The sequence below is a fragment of the Helianthus annuus genome, chromosome 4 (genome assembly GCF_002127325.2).
Source record: "Helianthus annuus cultivar XRQ/B chromosome 4, HanXRQr2.0-SUNRISE, whole genome shotgun sequence".
NCBI lineage: Eukaryota > Viridiplantae > Streptophyta > Magnoliopsida > Asterales > Asteraceae > Helianthus > Helianthus annuus.
Genome location: NC_035436.2, coordinates 161,926,483 through 161,940,373, shown reverse-complemented (window position 1 = coordinate 161,940,373; position 13,891 = coordinate 161,926,483). Strand labels below are relative to the sequence as shown.

Below are 13,891 nucleotides of genomic sequence, written 5' to 3'. Positions count from 1 at the left end.
TCAGAGTTGTTATCGAAACCCAGCTGCATACGTAAGTTTTTGACCATTAATGTCCTCTGAATATGTAGCGTGTTTAATCATTTTATTCAAATTCAGGTCACAAGAATTACACGAATTGATGAGGTAATATCTCCTCCAAACCCTTTGAACATTCTAGAGCTTCGAAAACGAGCGTCTCGTTATTTAAAGATGAGTGTTGAATGAATAATGGAGGTTAGTTTAAATAAGAAAACATAACCAGTATTTCACTTTTTTCTGTTATAATAAATCCCTTCTCTATTGTTTTACTGCTTAATTTGATTTTTAGGTTGAAGAAGAGCTTTATTTGTCTGGCTTTATAGGCTACCTCGTACAAGATAAAATAAGGTTGATACGGACCGTGACGGTGCACATATGCCATCAAGTAATGATGAGCATCTTCATCGTCTTCAGATAAGCTTAACCCGATATACGCTCCATCACCATTCGTTATCATGGCGTCTAGAAATAAAATCTTGAACCATCTATCATTCTGGAGGTTTGAAACTAAGAACCCTATGGTGCCCCCCCCCCCATGGCCAACCAGAAAACTAAACTGGATCTCCAGTCGGAAACTAGATGAATAGTCTTGAAGCCTAATTTTATTCTGAAATTTTGGAGGTTGAGCATAGTTGTTGCCCATCTACTTCGCTGACTACTCTAATCCATCCGCCATTATAATTGTAATTACAAAACTGTGTTGTGTAGGGGTGAGCATAAATAGGTCCGACCCGATTAGAACCGAGAACCGAACCGAAAAGTACCCGAAACCGACCCTATTATAGTATATAAGGTTTTTGTTCGATTCTTGTAAATGTTGTAAGTCGGGTATCGGTTCAGGTCGGTAGGGAAAAACAACTAACCGAAGCCAATAATCTGGAACCGAGTGAAATTTGTGATTCTGTTACAAACAACATATCTGGGCCAAAGCCCATTAGCCTAACTTAACCTATATCGATATATAACAAACAATTGCTAACATATCATCATAACTAAATGCAATTCTTCAATAAATCTTCAATAATTTTCATCAGTTTTGGAAGTGTTGCTGCTTCACGAGGTTAAGGTACGTGGTTCCCTGAAACTATGCAGTAAAGATTCAGCGATTAGTTTATAAATCAATATAATGATCAATTTCGAATATAACAAACAAATAACATGTTGTTATTAGAATTATATTAGTTTTTATTGCTACTTAAACTTAGATGGCTAGAAGGAGAACAAGTGCGTTAAATTATAGAGTTTGGGATGACTTTGTGAAGTTTTCGGATGATCATGGGAATCAAAAGGCAAGATGCAAGCACTGTTCAATGGTCGTTGCTGCAGACCGGGTAAAAAACGGAATAACCGCATTGATAAGGCATCTTAATAGATGTCGGCAACGTCCTGGTAGTTACATTACATGATCGAACCAATTTAATGGTTTACTTTACGTTATCCGTTTATGCTATATAATTAAAATCAATTATATTATGTTTTTTTTTGCAGAAAATAATGACAATTAGGGAGCGATTGTGGCTGAAAATGCAAAAGACCAAGAGATGAACTGATGAAGCCTTTAATATTTCATTGTTTTTTATCTTATGTTTTGTTTTACTTTCTTGAATTCGTGTTTGGATGTACTTGAATTATATATGATATGGTTTTTTTATTGTTAATCAAGGCTTGCACGATTATATATAATTTCGACTTTTGAACCAAAAACTTTACAATGAATTAAAAATACCTTATGATACGACTATCGTTATACGGATGAACAAGAACGGCGTAGTCTCGTCTCGTGTAATACTTTATTTGCCGTTCTTCTGTAGATTGCATAGTAGCTTCAGTTCACTCCAGCATCACTCCATATGATTTCACCTCCATAACGTTTCACAAAAATGTTAGAATCTATCAAATTGATTGGGGTCAGGTTCAAACTGGTCCATTAGTCGACTCACCTAATACAAAAGAGACAGTGCAAAAATGTTAGAATCTATCAAAGTGATTGGGGTCAGCTTTTCTGTGAAGTTTACCAAACATCTTTAGAAGTAGAGATAATGCAAAATTTAAGTTTAAAAAATAATTAAATAAAACTTGGGACTCCCAGATAATATCATAATAAATAATTTGTTTTGTTTTCCCATAAAACATGGGGCCCACTTAACCTATTAGATAAGAGATTATGCAAAATCATTGTTAAAAATAAAGATTATATTGTAACATAAGAGATAATGCAAAAAATCCATGATAAATAAAAATTTTAGGGTGCTCGATATTAATTAATCAGTCAGCCATCTAAAAACATTCAGGCTCAGGCATTCAGCAATCACTATCAGCATCGAGATTAAAAAGAGACTAGCAACACTTGAATTATCAGGTAAGTTTCGCATGCAGACCGTTTGTTAATTCGTTTGATCGTTTGTTTTTTTTTGTAAAAAGACACTAGCAGTACCTTTTTATGGGTCTGCAGAGTATTGCAGCCAGACTGCAGCATGTTCGCAGCCGGTCTGCAGCATGTTCGCAGCCGACATATAGTTATACCTTTAACCTTTTTATGGGTCTACAGAGTGTTCGCAGACGAATAAAACCAGCAAACAGTTAGATTTTTTATTAAAGGTACGAGTTATACCTTTGTATGGGTCTGCAGACCGTTCCGTATTTCCCTGTTGGCACCTAAATAAAACCAGTAAACAGTTACATTTTTTCAACGTACATCAACTATTGGGCAAAACATGTTTGGTCATTTATTAGTACTGGGCTGGGTTGACAAGTAAATAGTAATTATAATATTATATTATATTTTTTGAGACTTAACAAGAACCATGTTGACCTGTTCATAATTAAATGGGTCAACAATGACATCACTAGATGTTAGATGAGTTTTTTTACAGATCAATGAAGTCAACAGTCCCCATAAAAGAACAGATCCTTATTGAAATAAAAGAACACAATTTCATAATATTTACCGAAAAAACAGTCTATGCATACCATCATGTTGTTAGATAAGATCATAGTTGTTAATGGCGAATAGCGGAAAAACAATGATAAGGTACCTAGCTAGTTATATACATACATGCGTGTCTCTCGTTTAATAGTTAAAGAAACATAATTTGTAAATTTAAACATTATGTGAATGACTTACGACACATAGTTGCAGAAAAATCTAGCGGCCAATGACATCTAACTATGTAAACTAAGTGACCCATTTAAATGAAATCTTTGATACAATGACCCGTTTAATGATTACGTAATTGATTGTATGTTTTATGATAAACTGTAGATGGATTCATCAAATGTCGACATCGAGAATGTATCAAGCGACGATTCTCACGGAGACAGAAGAGGAAAGAGGAAGTCACAAAATGTCGAAAAAGAAACTACAAAAAAGAAAATTAAGGCCACAACAACGAAGAAAACAACAGGTTCTAAAACGTCAGGAAAATCTACTGTTTGGATTGATTTTGAGAAGTATAAAGATGAGGTCGGAAACCAACGAGCAAGATGCAAGCGTTGCTCGAAAGATTTGGCTGCGGACCCGTATAAAAATGGCACATCGACGTTGAGTAAACACAGTAGGAGATGTGAAAAGCATCCAGACCGATTAAAAAACCAAAGCAATATTTTCTTGAAAAAAGGCGATGATGGCGAGGGCGGTAGTGGTGAGGTAAAGGCATGGAAGTATTGTGCGAAAGCGAGTAGAAGAGCCATTGCAGAGATGGTGTTAAAAGATGAGGTGCCGTTTTCAACCGTTGAGCATCAGGGATTTAGAAGGGTTATAGAAAGTTTTAATCCGACTTTTAAGATGCAAAGCAGGTTTACGATTGCGAGGGATATTGGGGAGATATTTTTAGAGGAAAAGGGGAAGTTGAAGTCATTTTTTGCGAAGAATAGAACACGGGTGTGTCTAACCTCAGACACATGGACTTCAAATCAGCGGGTTAACTATATGTGTGTTACAACTCATTTTATAGATGACAATTGGGTGTTACACAAAAGGATCATCAACTTCAAGCAAATATTCAGCCACAAGGGATACGAGATAGGTAGGTCCCTTATTCAATGTTTAAAAGAATGGGACATTGAAAATGTGCTGACCATTACATTAGATAATGCGTCAGCTAATGATGTTGCCATACAGTTTCTAAAAAATAGGTTAAACAACCTCTTGTTCGATGGGAGATACTTGCACATCCGATGTATGGCACACATAATCAATTTGATTGTGAAAGACGGCTTACGTGATGGGTCAACATGCATAGATCGTATCAGAGATGCTATTCGCTATATTAGATTGTCTCCTCAGCGATTATACACTTTTAAAAAATGTGTTAAGGCAGAAAAGATCGAAAGCAAAGCATTCATAGGTATAGATGTTGCTATAAGATGGAACTCGACTTGGGAGATGTTAGAGAAGGCAGAAAAATTTGAGAAGGCGTGTAACAGATATGATCTGGATGACCCAAATTATAAAAATGATATGGGTGATGATGCTCCTAGAGTTAGTGATTGGAACTACACGAGACAATTGGCAAGTGTGTTAGAATTGTTTCAGCGTAAAACTGCCAACGCTTCTGCTACAAAAACAGTTACCGTTAATTTATTTTTAACGAGGTTATGGATATAGACAAGCATTTAAGGAAGATGAAAGACGGATCTGACTTGGAATGTAAACTTATGGGTGCTAAGATGCACCTGAAGTTCGACAAGTACTGGAGAAATCTACCGACTGGCAGATCATTTAATTACATTTTGTATTTTGCTGCAATTTTAGATCCGAGGTTAAAGGTTCGTGTTATTCAGTTTGGATTTGAGAGGATATTTAGGGCTGAAAAAAAAAGATGATGAGACAGAAGATGACTTGAAGAAACGAGTTCAAATTGTAGTTAATAGTATAAAGGATGAATTGAAGCTTTTGTATGAGCATTATGCATCAAGCAGTGAAAAACAAGGTTCAGATAAAGTTTCACCAAGTCAGGAGAACTTTGAACCATCATCACAAGGAGAGAGTGATTTTTTTACAGAATTTAAAGCGGATGGCGGTTCTACATCTTATAACACCAAGTCAGAACTTGAGAGGTACCTAGACGACGGAGAGGAGGACCATTACAAGGGATTTGATATTCTGGGTTAGTGGAAGGCTGCATCTTCAAAATACCCTGTATTAGCGAAAATGGCGAAAGGTATGTTTACTAATTAGTAGTTTATTTTTATTACTTATAATAATACGATAGTGTTAATTAGATTTTCTTCCTATCACTATAGACATATTGGCTATCCCGGTATCTAGTGTTGCTTCTGAGGAGGCGTTTAGTACAGGCGGAAGAGTTGTCGATACTTATCGAACTTCTTTATCAACTCCGATTGTCAGGGCATTAATATGTACAGAGGATTGGATTCGTGCATCAATTAAAAAGAAAATCTACATCGAAGACTCGGTAGAGTTTGATGATATTGGAAAAGGTAATTTTGACATACACCGATACACATCCTTAGTTTGTTGTTTACATCGTATTTATCATTATATATATCTTTTTTCATGTAGAAATTTATGATAAAGTGGAACCGGATCACATGAACATCGATGTCGATTAACAGATGGCTGGAGATGGATACGGAAAAAGGAGAAAGGACTTAAAGTAGTATCGGTTTCAGTTCGTTTTCTTTGGATTTGTTGGATTTTTTTTTGAATTTCTTACATTTTTTTTGGATTATGTTTGAAGTTTGTTAATAATTTTTTAGTTTTTGGATGTTTGAATTATTAGTTTTTAATTACAATGTTTTATCTATGTTTTGGTAACACATTTCGTCATTTTTTTCACTAAGACATTTTATCGAACACTTGGCATGCAACGAAATTACTCATGGATAGTAAACGCTAGATTGAAGCATAAACATCCTATCAATCAAGAAATAATTTTTCAATTTCGTATCAATTATTAAGTACCTACTTAATCTACATCAAACAATTATACTTGCATGATTCAACAATGGAATGAGAAGTAACAAAGAAATAATTCAAACACACGGATTAAAATAGAAACCTGGAATTGGAGGTATGTCAACTCTGTACAATCAGAAACATGAAGGAACTTTAAATTTGAAAAAGAGTGATGCATCGACACAATTTCAAGATGATTCATTGTAACACCTCGAAATTTTGTGTCCAATAATGCGTTAACACGTGTCATGAGTTTACACGTGGCATTAAATATTAAATAAAGGACTAAAGTTGACAAACCTTGAAAGTATGTAAATTCGAGGGTTATAAATGTCAACAAAGGGTAAATATACTGTATAGTAAATCTAAAATATGCTCGTACCTTCAAACGAATAAATCATGGATCATACGGAAGCGAAACGCAGAAGAAAGTGAGAGATTACAAAGCTGCAGGGGTTAACTGTGTCAACATGTTTAATTATACCTCTGAGTGACCCTTTGACGAACCCGAGGCTTTGTAATAGTAAAATACGCTCACTAGAATGTACTATATAAATTCCGCGAAGTTCCGTTTTAAAACGAGAAAGTTATGATCAAATTCGTACGAGAAGGGTTAAAAGCGTCAACAATGAAAGTTAAGGCTTTCCGGATAGTAATTAAATTAACCGGGGACTTGACAGTGTGGGTAAAAGATACGAGGCCCTTAATTGTAATTAACCGAGGGCCAAATCGCAAAGTTACCCCTTCAAACCCGAAAGGTCAGGTTATTAATTACAAAGATTCGGTTAATCATTACAAAAGATTTAAAAATCTTTGAAAACAGGCCTCAGGCGGCCCGCCTGAGTGTAACACATAAGTTGAAGCGGGCCGCGAGCCACCTGTGGATACGCGTCTGACATGAAGATTCATGCGGCCCGCGTACAAGCTGCATGAAATCTAATGCAGGCCGCGTGAACCACCCAGATGCAGAAACTTTGGACAGACTTGTTGTTTGGAGTTGTGAACGATCAAAAGTGCAATAAATGAAGCATGGGCACCCTCTACTTGCCTCCTAGCACCAAGGGCCACCTGCTGATCATCCATACTCCCTTGTAGGTTGAGTTGTAATGATCTTGTGCTTGGAAATTCACTATAAAAGGACATACATTGCACATAAGTGAAATCACACTCAAACCTGCATTCTAACTCACTTCTGGAGCTCCAAAGCTTTCCTCTATCATTCTAAGTCGTGCACTAAGCTTCTGTAAGTTGCCTAACCCTTTGTGGTTTCATTTTTCAATAGTTTTAGCCTAAAAGTCAATCCGTCGTAACTAACGATTGACTTGGCGATAAATCACGAATGGTCCAGTTATTTGTCGGATCAAAGATAGTTATATGATGGTAATCATGTGGGCATTAAACCCCTAAAATGGCACCCTCTGATTCCCACTCTAACTAGTTCAAATATCGAGTCAAACGTACTTAGAAAAAGTCAACAGAAATGTCATTTTGCGATTTCTTGCATAATTTGTAATGTAGATGATATGTAACCTGTTTTAACACTCATAAAACATGATAATAAGTATATAAACTAGTCTAAGCTTGTTTGATCCGACCATTTATTGTTTTGACCCGGTTCGGAGCCGAAAGTCGCAAAAGTTTGACTTTTGCATTGACTTCAGTTCTGACCCGTTAAAGTTTGATTTAGATATGCCTTAGGACTCTCTTAGGACCAGGTTACATGATGGTATAACCCTCTGTGACCGGTTCGTTGTTTGTCCGAGTCTTTTACACATTTCCATTAATTGCTTAAAAGTTGACCGTAACGCCCTTTTTAATTTAAAACGAGAACTTCGGACACGTGAAAGGATCATGACCTTGGTTACTGATTTCTAAGCATGTCCCTAAAATTTCATGTCAATCCGAGGTCCAGAATAGGAGTTATGCTAAATAGCGCAAATTGCGAAACTTTAGTAATTAAATAGCGCAATTAGCATAACGCCTATTTAAACCCGGATTTCGACACCAAACCTTTTACTCACTGTTGTAAAATAATATTTTGGGATTTTTAAAGATTTTTAATTATTTTTAACCTGCTCATAACCTGCGGTTATGGCAACGGTTCGGTAAATACCGAATATGCCCTTTTCGGCCATAACTTGAGTTCTACAAGGTCTTTTGACCCGATTCCAGTTGCTACTGATTTTAAATAATAAATAAAGTATTTTAGACTTTAAAAACTGTTCGGGAAACTCAGATTTCCTGTAGAACTCTAAAACCTCTTTTATAATCTTTAAAAAGACCAAAATACCCCTACGGGGCATAATATGAACTTAAACTCGTTACGGGCATTACGGAAGGTATCCTAATGATACCAAAACCTCTTTAAGGCATGTTGACTTAGGAAAACAGTGTAGGACTCTTACGGTTACCTGTTGCGCCTATTGCGCGCACGGTTCGGCTTATGTAACTAGTTTACATAAATTAGCCGAAACGGGTCAAACCATATGGTTTGGACCCCAAAATCAAGAGTATGATTATTATGCCCATATAAAACAAGTCTTCAAACTTGTTGGGTTAAAATCACACTCCATTCACGGTTTTCGCCTTTCACGCGATTAAACCGTAACTATCCTTTGAAACCGACCGGTCTAAGCTACGGCAAATATAAAGACCCGTTAGGATTCTAATAGGTTATTTTAAACCTTCGTTCCAGAATAGGAGACCAGTAAAAGCTATTTGTGATTTACTCAATTAAGGATTTTACTTGCAAAGGTAAATACTTTAACTTATTTTCCGTTACACGGGCTTGGGTTACGGTATCTAAAATACCATTTGGTCGGGCAATTGACCCCAACTCATTAGTAGTTGGGTATTATCAATGTGACCCGTTTAAAAACTGTTTTGTTGGCTTAAAGCCTTTGGGGGCTTAATGACCATGTCCCGGATATCCTTGGCAGCATTTACGAATGGCCACGACCTTGACATCCCGGTGTAGGCGTACACCCGGCATTATGTCTATAACTATAAAAGTGTAGCCGTTGGTTACCCGCCACGGTGTTATATGCTATGTGGTGTGTCTATTAAACTTTAACCCGACACGACTCGGGCGACCAAACGCATAGTAACATGTAATTCTTTACAAGATTTAATTATAAATTATCCCAAGTTATAAAGAGTTTGTGCCTTGAGCATTTAAACCAATTTTATTAAACATTTTTACAAAAGTGTCAGTTGAATGTATTTACCAGTGTAAACTGACGTATTTTCCCCAAAAAGACTAAATGCAGGTACTAGGCGTAATTGGCTGGGATTTCTCCTTAGCATCACTAGAAGTCTCGCACGCTTAAGATGCCTAAAGTCTGTTGAACAATACTTTTGTTATTTCTATTTGATCCCATGTGGATTATTATTTCAACAATGGTGATACATTGATATTACACTTAAAGTTGAAATATATTACCTTTATGCTTCCGCTGTGCATTCATATAATTGTGTGGTTTGACTATATTGTTGCTAACTACGTCACGGTAATCCCCCACCGGGCCCACCGATGATACACGTGGAAATCGGGGTGTGACATTCATATCATTCACTTGTAAATGAAGCTCCTCTCCTCTGTTTTCAACTCATTGCACTCACCAGCTAATTGAATTGAATGTGTAATCAACTCATTGCACTCACCAACTAATTGAATTGAATCATATTTTTTAATATTATATCTCTTCGTTCATAGCTTCGATTCATTCTAATATCATCACAAACAACCTATAAATCAACTGAAAATGTCGGGTCGGTGTTTATAACTTGGACCGACATACCCGATTGTGTAATACCCAGAACCGACCCTGTATTTTCGGGTAGTGATTCGGTTCCCTTATTTATGTATTTTTGGTTCTCGGGTCGGGTCGGGTTCTGATAGGGTCGGGTCGGGTATGGACTTTTGCTCACCCCTAGTGTTTTGTGTCAAAAAGGACCTCCATTTCGCGTAATTGCTGCTGTTTAAGATGATTAATTGGTTTATATTGTTGTTTTATGTTCATGATTTGTCATAGGATGAATACAAGTCAGTTTTATGCTGAAATTGTGTTCACAAGGCATCAATTGCCAATTTTTTTTAGTGGGGTTTGCTCCCGAATCGAAAAACACACAATTTGCGTGTGTGTTTTCTTGGTGTTCATATCAATCCTGGATGAGTTTGTTTCAAATCCATGCATGTGTGTGGCATCATAATAAAATCCGAGTATCACATACCTTCTTGAGTGTCGTTGGCACTCTTGAGTGTCTCTAATCGTAGGTCGACCTTGTAATTAGTGCCGATCTTCCCCAACCAGCCCCGTCGAGTGTCACCAAATTTCTTTGATGTGTTTGCCGGATGAACACTCTAGTGAGTGTTGCTGGTTGTAGATTCATCTATAAAAGGTTGCTTTCGACCCAAAATCATAAAGTTTTATGTCCTAAACGTTTATTTAACTTCCATGAAGCAAGGTCTAAGATTTTTAGCTAGATTAACACGTAAAAAAACCCGATCCTTCTGCCAAAAACCCAATTTTACCCCAAAACCGCATTTCAACAAAAACATAGATCTGATCTTGATTTCTTACCCGTTTCTCCATCCGATTGGTTCAGTGATATTCAACAATCCTCTAGAAACCAATTGCAATATTCAAACCACAAATTCCTCAACTTGAATTTTTTTCTTCACTTTTTCTCTCTAAAACCCCACTTTCTTTCTCTAACTTTCTCTCTCTAGAATTAATGGAGAAGATGAGTTATGGTGTCTAGGGTTACATCTTTTTCATTTTATACTCCATGATCCATGGGCCTTCTACCACTAACAATATCTTGGGCTCAAATCCATTTATTTATTAAATAAACTCGACTTCGTTATTGAAGCCCGAATTCCTTAGTAACTATTTTTCATCATTAATTTTTTTTGGGGTGTTAAATTTGTGATGAATATCTCAAATTCTGAACGGAATCCGTTGCTTGACAATGGTATAAATTAATGAAAAATGTAATAGTACGGTAACAAAGTTTGTTAGGCTAAATGGTGTTGGGTGGTGCCCCATACCACCTAGGCATGATGGCGCCCTGCACACCAGCTGCACTACACGAAAGTAAAAAGAGAGGGGGGGGCATTATCCTTTGATCCGTGAAGTGGTTGGTGAGCGCCAACATATTGATTTGTGTTACATGTTGTTTTTGACCGTTGAAAAACGGTAATGTTTTTTTAAAAAGATTTTCTTTCATAATTTTATCCCCACATTCCCTATATAAATCCTCATTTTCACCATTTTTAAACCACAACCCACCACCATTTACCCCATAATTGCAACCATCTTTACCATATTTTAACCATTTTATGGCGAACCGATAGACTGAGGAAGAAGCCATCGCTTTGGCTACCGGTTGGGTGCATGTTGCGGAGCAAGGGCAACCTCCACATCGGCTACTATTTTATGTAATAAGTCATTTCACTGATAAGAATTATATTGAATATTGTTTTCAATATTCAACCTGTGTAATACATCAGTTTGTAAGCTAGTATATATAATAAAGTAAAATCCACATAGAAGAAAATGATATATTGATAAAGTTTAAATAGAACAAATAAATAAATAAATAAATAAGGATGAAAAAAGTAAAAGAAAAGCGAGAAATTGTAATATATAAAAAATATGATTTGAAAGGACTGTTGACTGACATGACTTTTGCATGTCTGAAAAGCAAAAAAGTACTAAACAGAGAGGATCACATAAAGCAAGATCATATCTGTTCATTTCTTATTCTGTAATAATAAAACAAGTTAACAATTATGCATCATGTACCTTATTTATGTAGGGGATTCTACTAGCACACCGGGGAATCTATCCCCACACTTTGACAATTCAATACAAATCGTATAGGCCTATACGATCCGTATCGGATAAAGTTAAGACATGGTAGACTGACAGGTGCATGGGATGCTTGGCGGCTGGCTTATACGGATCGTATAGGGCTAAACGATCCGTATTAAGGCCCTGATTTTTTGAGGTTTGAATTTTGGTGTGTTATGTTTGGTTTTTGGTGTTTTGGTATTTTGGGTTTGGTTATTGGTGTTTATTGTTGGTTATTTTTGTTTTAATGAGTTTTACAATCTTTATTTTTTTATCGTTGCGTATCGTATTATAGTGTATCGTGGCGTATCGTATCACATTTTTAACTTTTTAATATTTCATCGTGATGTGTCGTATGATATCATATCATAATTGTATTTTTATTATTTTTTTATGTTGACGTATTCATGGCGTGTGATCTTATACATTATACGTAACCAAGCAAACCAATCTAGACAGTCAAAATAAACAATCACAAATATAAATAAACTGAAACTACAAATTTAATTACATAATAAGTTTGTATATAAACCGCTGGATCCGCATCATGATCCTCATGAGTCATGACTAAGGGCCCCGCCCCCTGAGTCGCGCCAGACGCCCCGGATCCTGTCCAGGGGGAGGTAGCAACGTCGGTATCGGCAATGGGGTCCGAGCATGCTCGATAGCCACATGTATATCGTCCTAGATCGCCCGCATGAGAAGGGCCTCGATACAGGCATGATGGGTGTCTGTCCGTGCCTGCAGCCGGCCCTCCATCTGCTGTAACGTAAGCGCCACAGCTGGTGGGAGCTGGTCGTACAGAACATGCTGGGGGTACTGAGGCACCCCCTGTGGCTGTGCATGCGGTGGCGGGTGTGGTGGGTGAGTGTGGTCACCATCAGCGTCATCGTCATCGTCGTCGGCATCACCATTTGCCGACTCTAGCAGCTCCTCTAGTAGCTAGTTTGGAAGGTCGGAGGGGACAAACAGCTGCGCGTCCGCTCCTATAAATCGAAGCCCGAGCCCAGAGAAGTCACGTGTGACGTGCAAGCCGATCAGTGTCTGCCGTGTCAACCTGGTTGTCTTAGCCGTGCCCCCTTCGGTAAATTGTGGGTCCTGATGTAACAACGCTTAAAAACACCTTATAAGGAACCCTAATAGAGACCACAAACATGTACAGCGCGACCCGAAATGAAAAACTACGAAACATGGGCTTTGGAGACACATGGGGGGTACCCCTAATTCTCCCGCGACGCGTGAAAGGAACCTAGGCTAGGTGGGTCTCAGCTGCGACATGCGTCAGGGGGCTTCCGGGGCGCGACACGCGTGGCTGGTCAAAGCTGGCTATAAATAGGTTGGTGTGCGACAGAAGTTCTTACACCATTTCGTCAAAACTTTGACGTTTTATCTGCATTCTGCCTCCATTTCTTTTAGCAGTACACCCCTAATTACGAAGCTTGGCCTCGTTGTAAGTGTTTTAACCTTTAATCACTACTCGATACCCTGTCTGATTGATCCTAAACCCAACAACGGATGTCAAGGTACTGCCTGAATAAGGCTACACTTTGCTAACTACGTTGTGGTTTTGATCTCGTGATGTATCGATTAAGTTGAATTGGGTTTATTATACTAACACGTGTGTATTGTATATATTATTAGGAACTCAGGAAATTCACCAGAAAATATTATCAGGAAGCTTATAGTAAAACCCTAAGTTTACAAAGTAAGCCATTCTTCTTTTTATCACATTATTGTGATACATTTTTACTTAAAATGCTTTACAAAACCCTAAATGTTTTCCAGTTATACTTGCAGTGATTATATCTTTGTATTATGAAATTATTGCCAGTATGTGGGGTTTTGTATACATCACTAGTCCACAGTCACCAAGGGTGTGACAGGAACTGTTACTATTGGGTGATAGGACCCAAAGTAATATGACCACTAGCACAGGGGATTTTCCTCAGTCGCATACTGTGTTAAATAGTTGATAGATATAAACATTGTAATTTTCCTTGATACTGTAAGATTATGACAATGTGTCTTTTTATAAAATGGAATGAACTCGCCAGTATTTCTTGCTAATAAAATGTTTTCAAACCACGTTTCAGGT

The 13,891-nt window shown here is 37.3% G+C and overlaps 1 long non-coding RNA gene across 2 annotated transcripts; it reads right to left on the bottom strand.

Annotated features, from left to right (window-relative positions):
- Nucleotides 1–877: 877 nt before the first annotated feature.
- On the bottom strand, nt 878–10,667 carry LOC110935033. 2 transcript variants are annotated; one of them, XR_002588814.1, is made up of 4 exons: nt 10,172–10,667; nt 2,630–2,673; nt 1,745–1,958; nt 878–1,102 (listed from the first exon to the last, which is right to left on the bottom strand). It is a non-coding gene; the product is annotated as an uncharacterized LOC110935033 (long non-coding RNA). The 2 variants fall into 2 exon arrangements; XR_002588813.1 differs by having other exon boundaries at nt 1,745–1,878.
- Between the last annotated feature and the right edge of the window lie 3,224 nt (nt 10,668–13,891).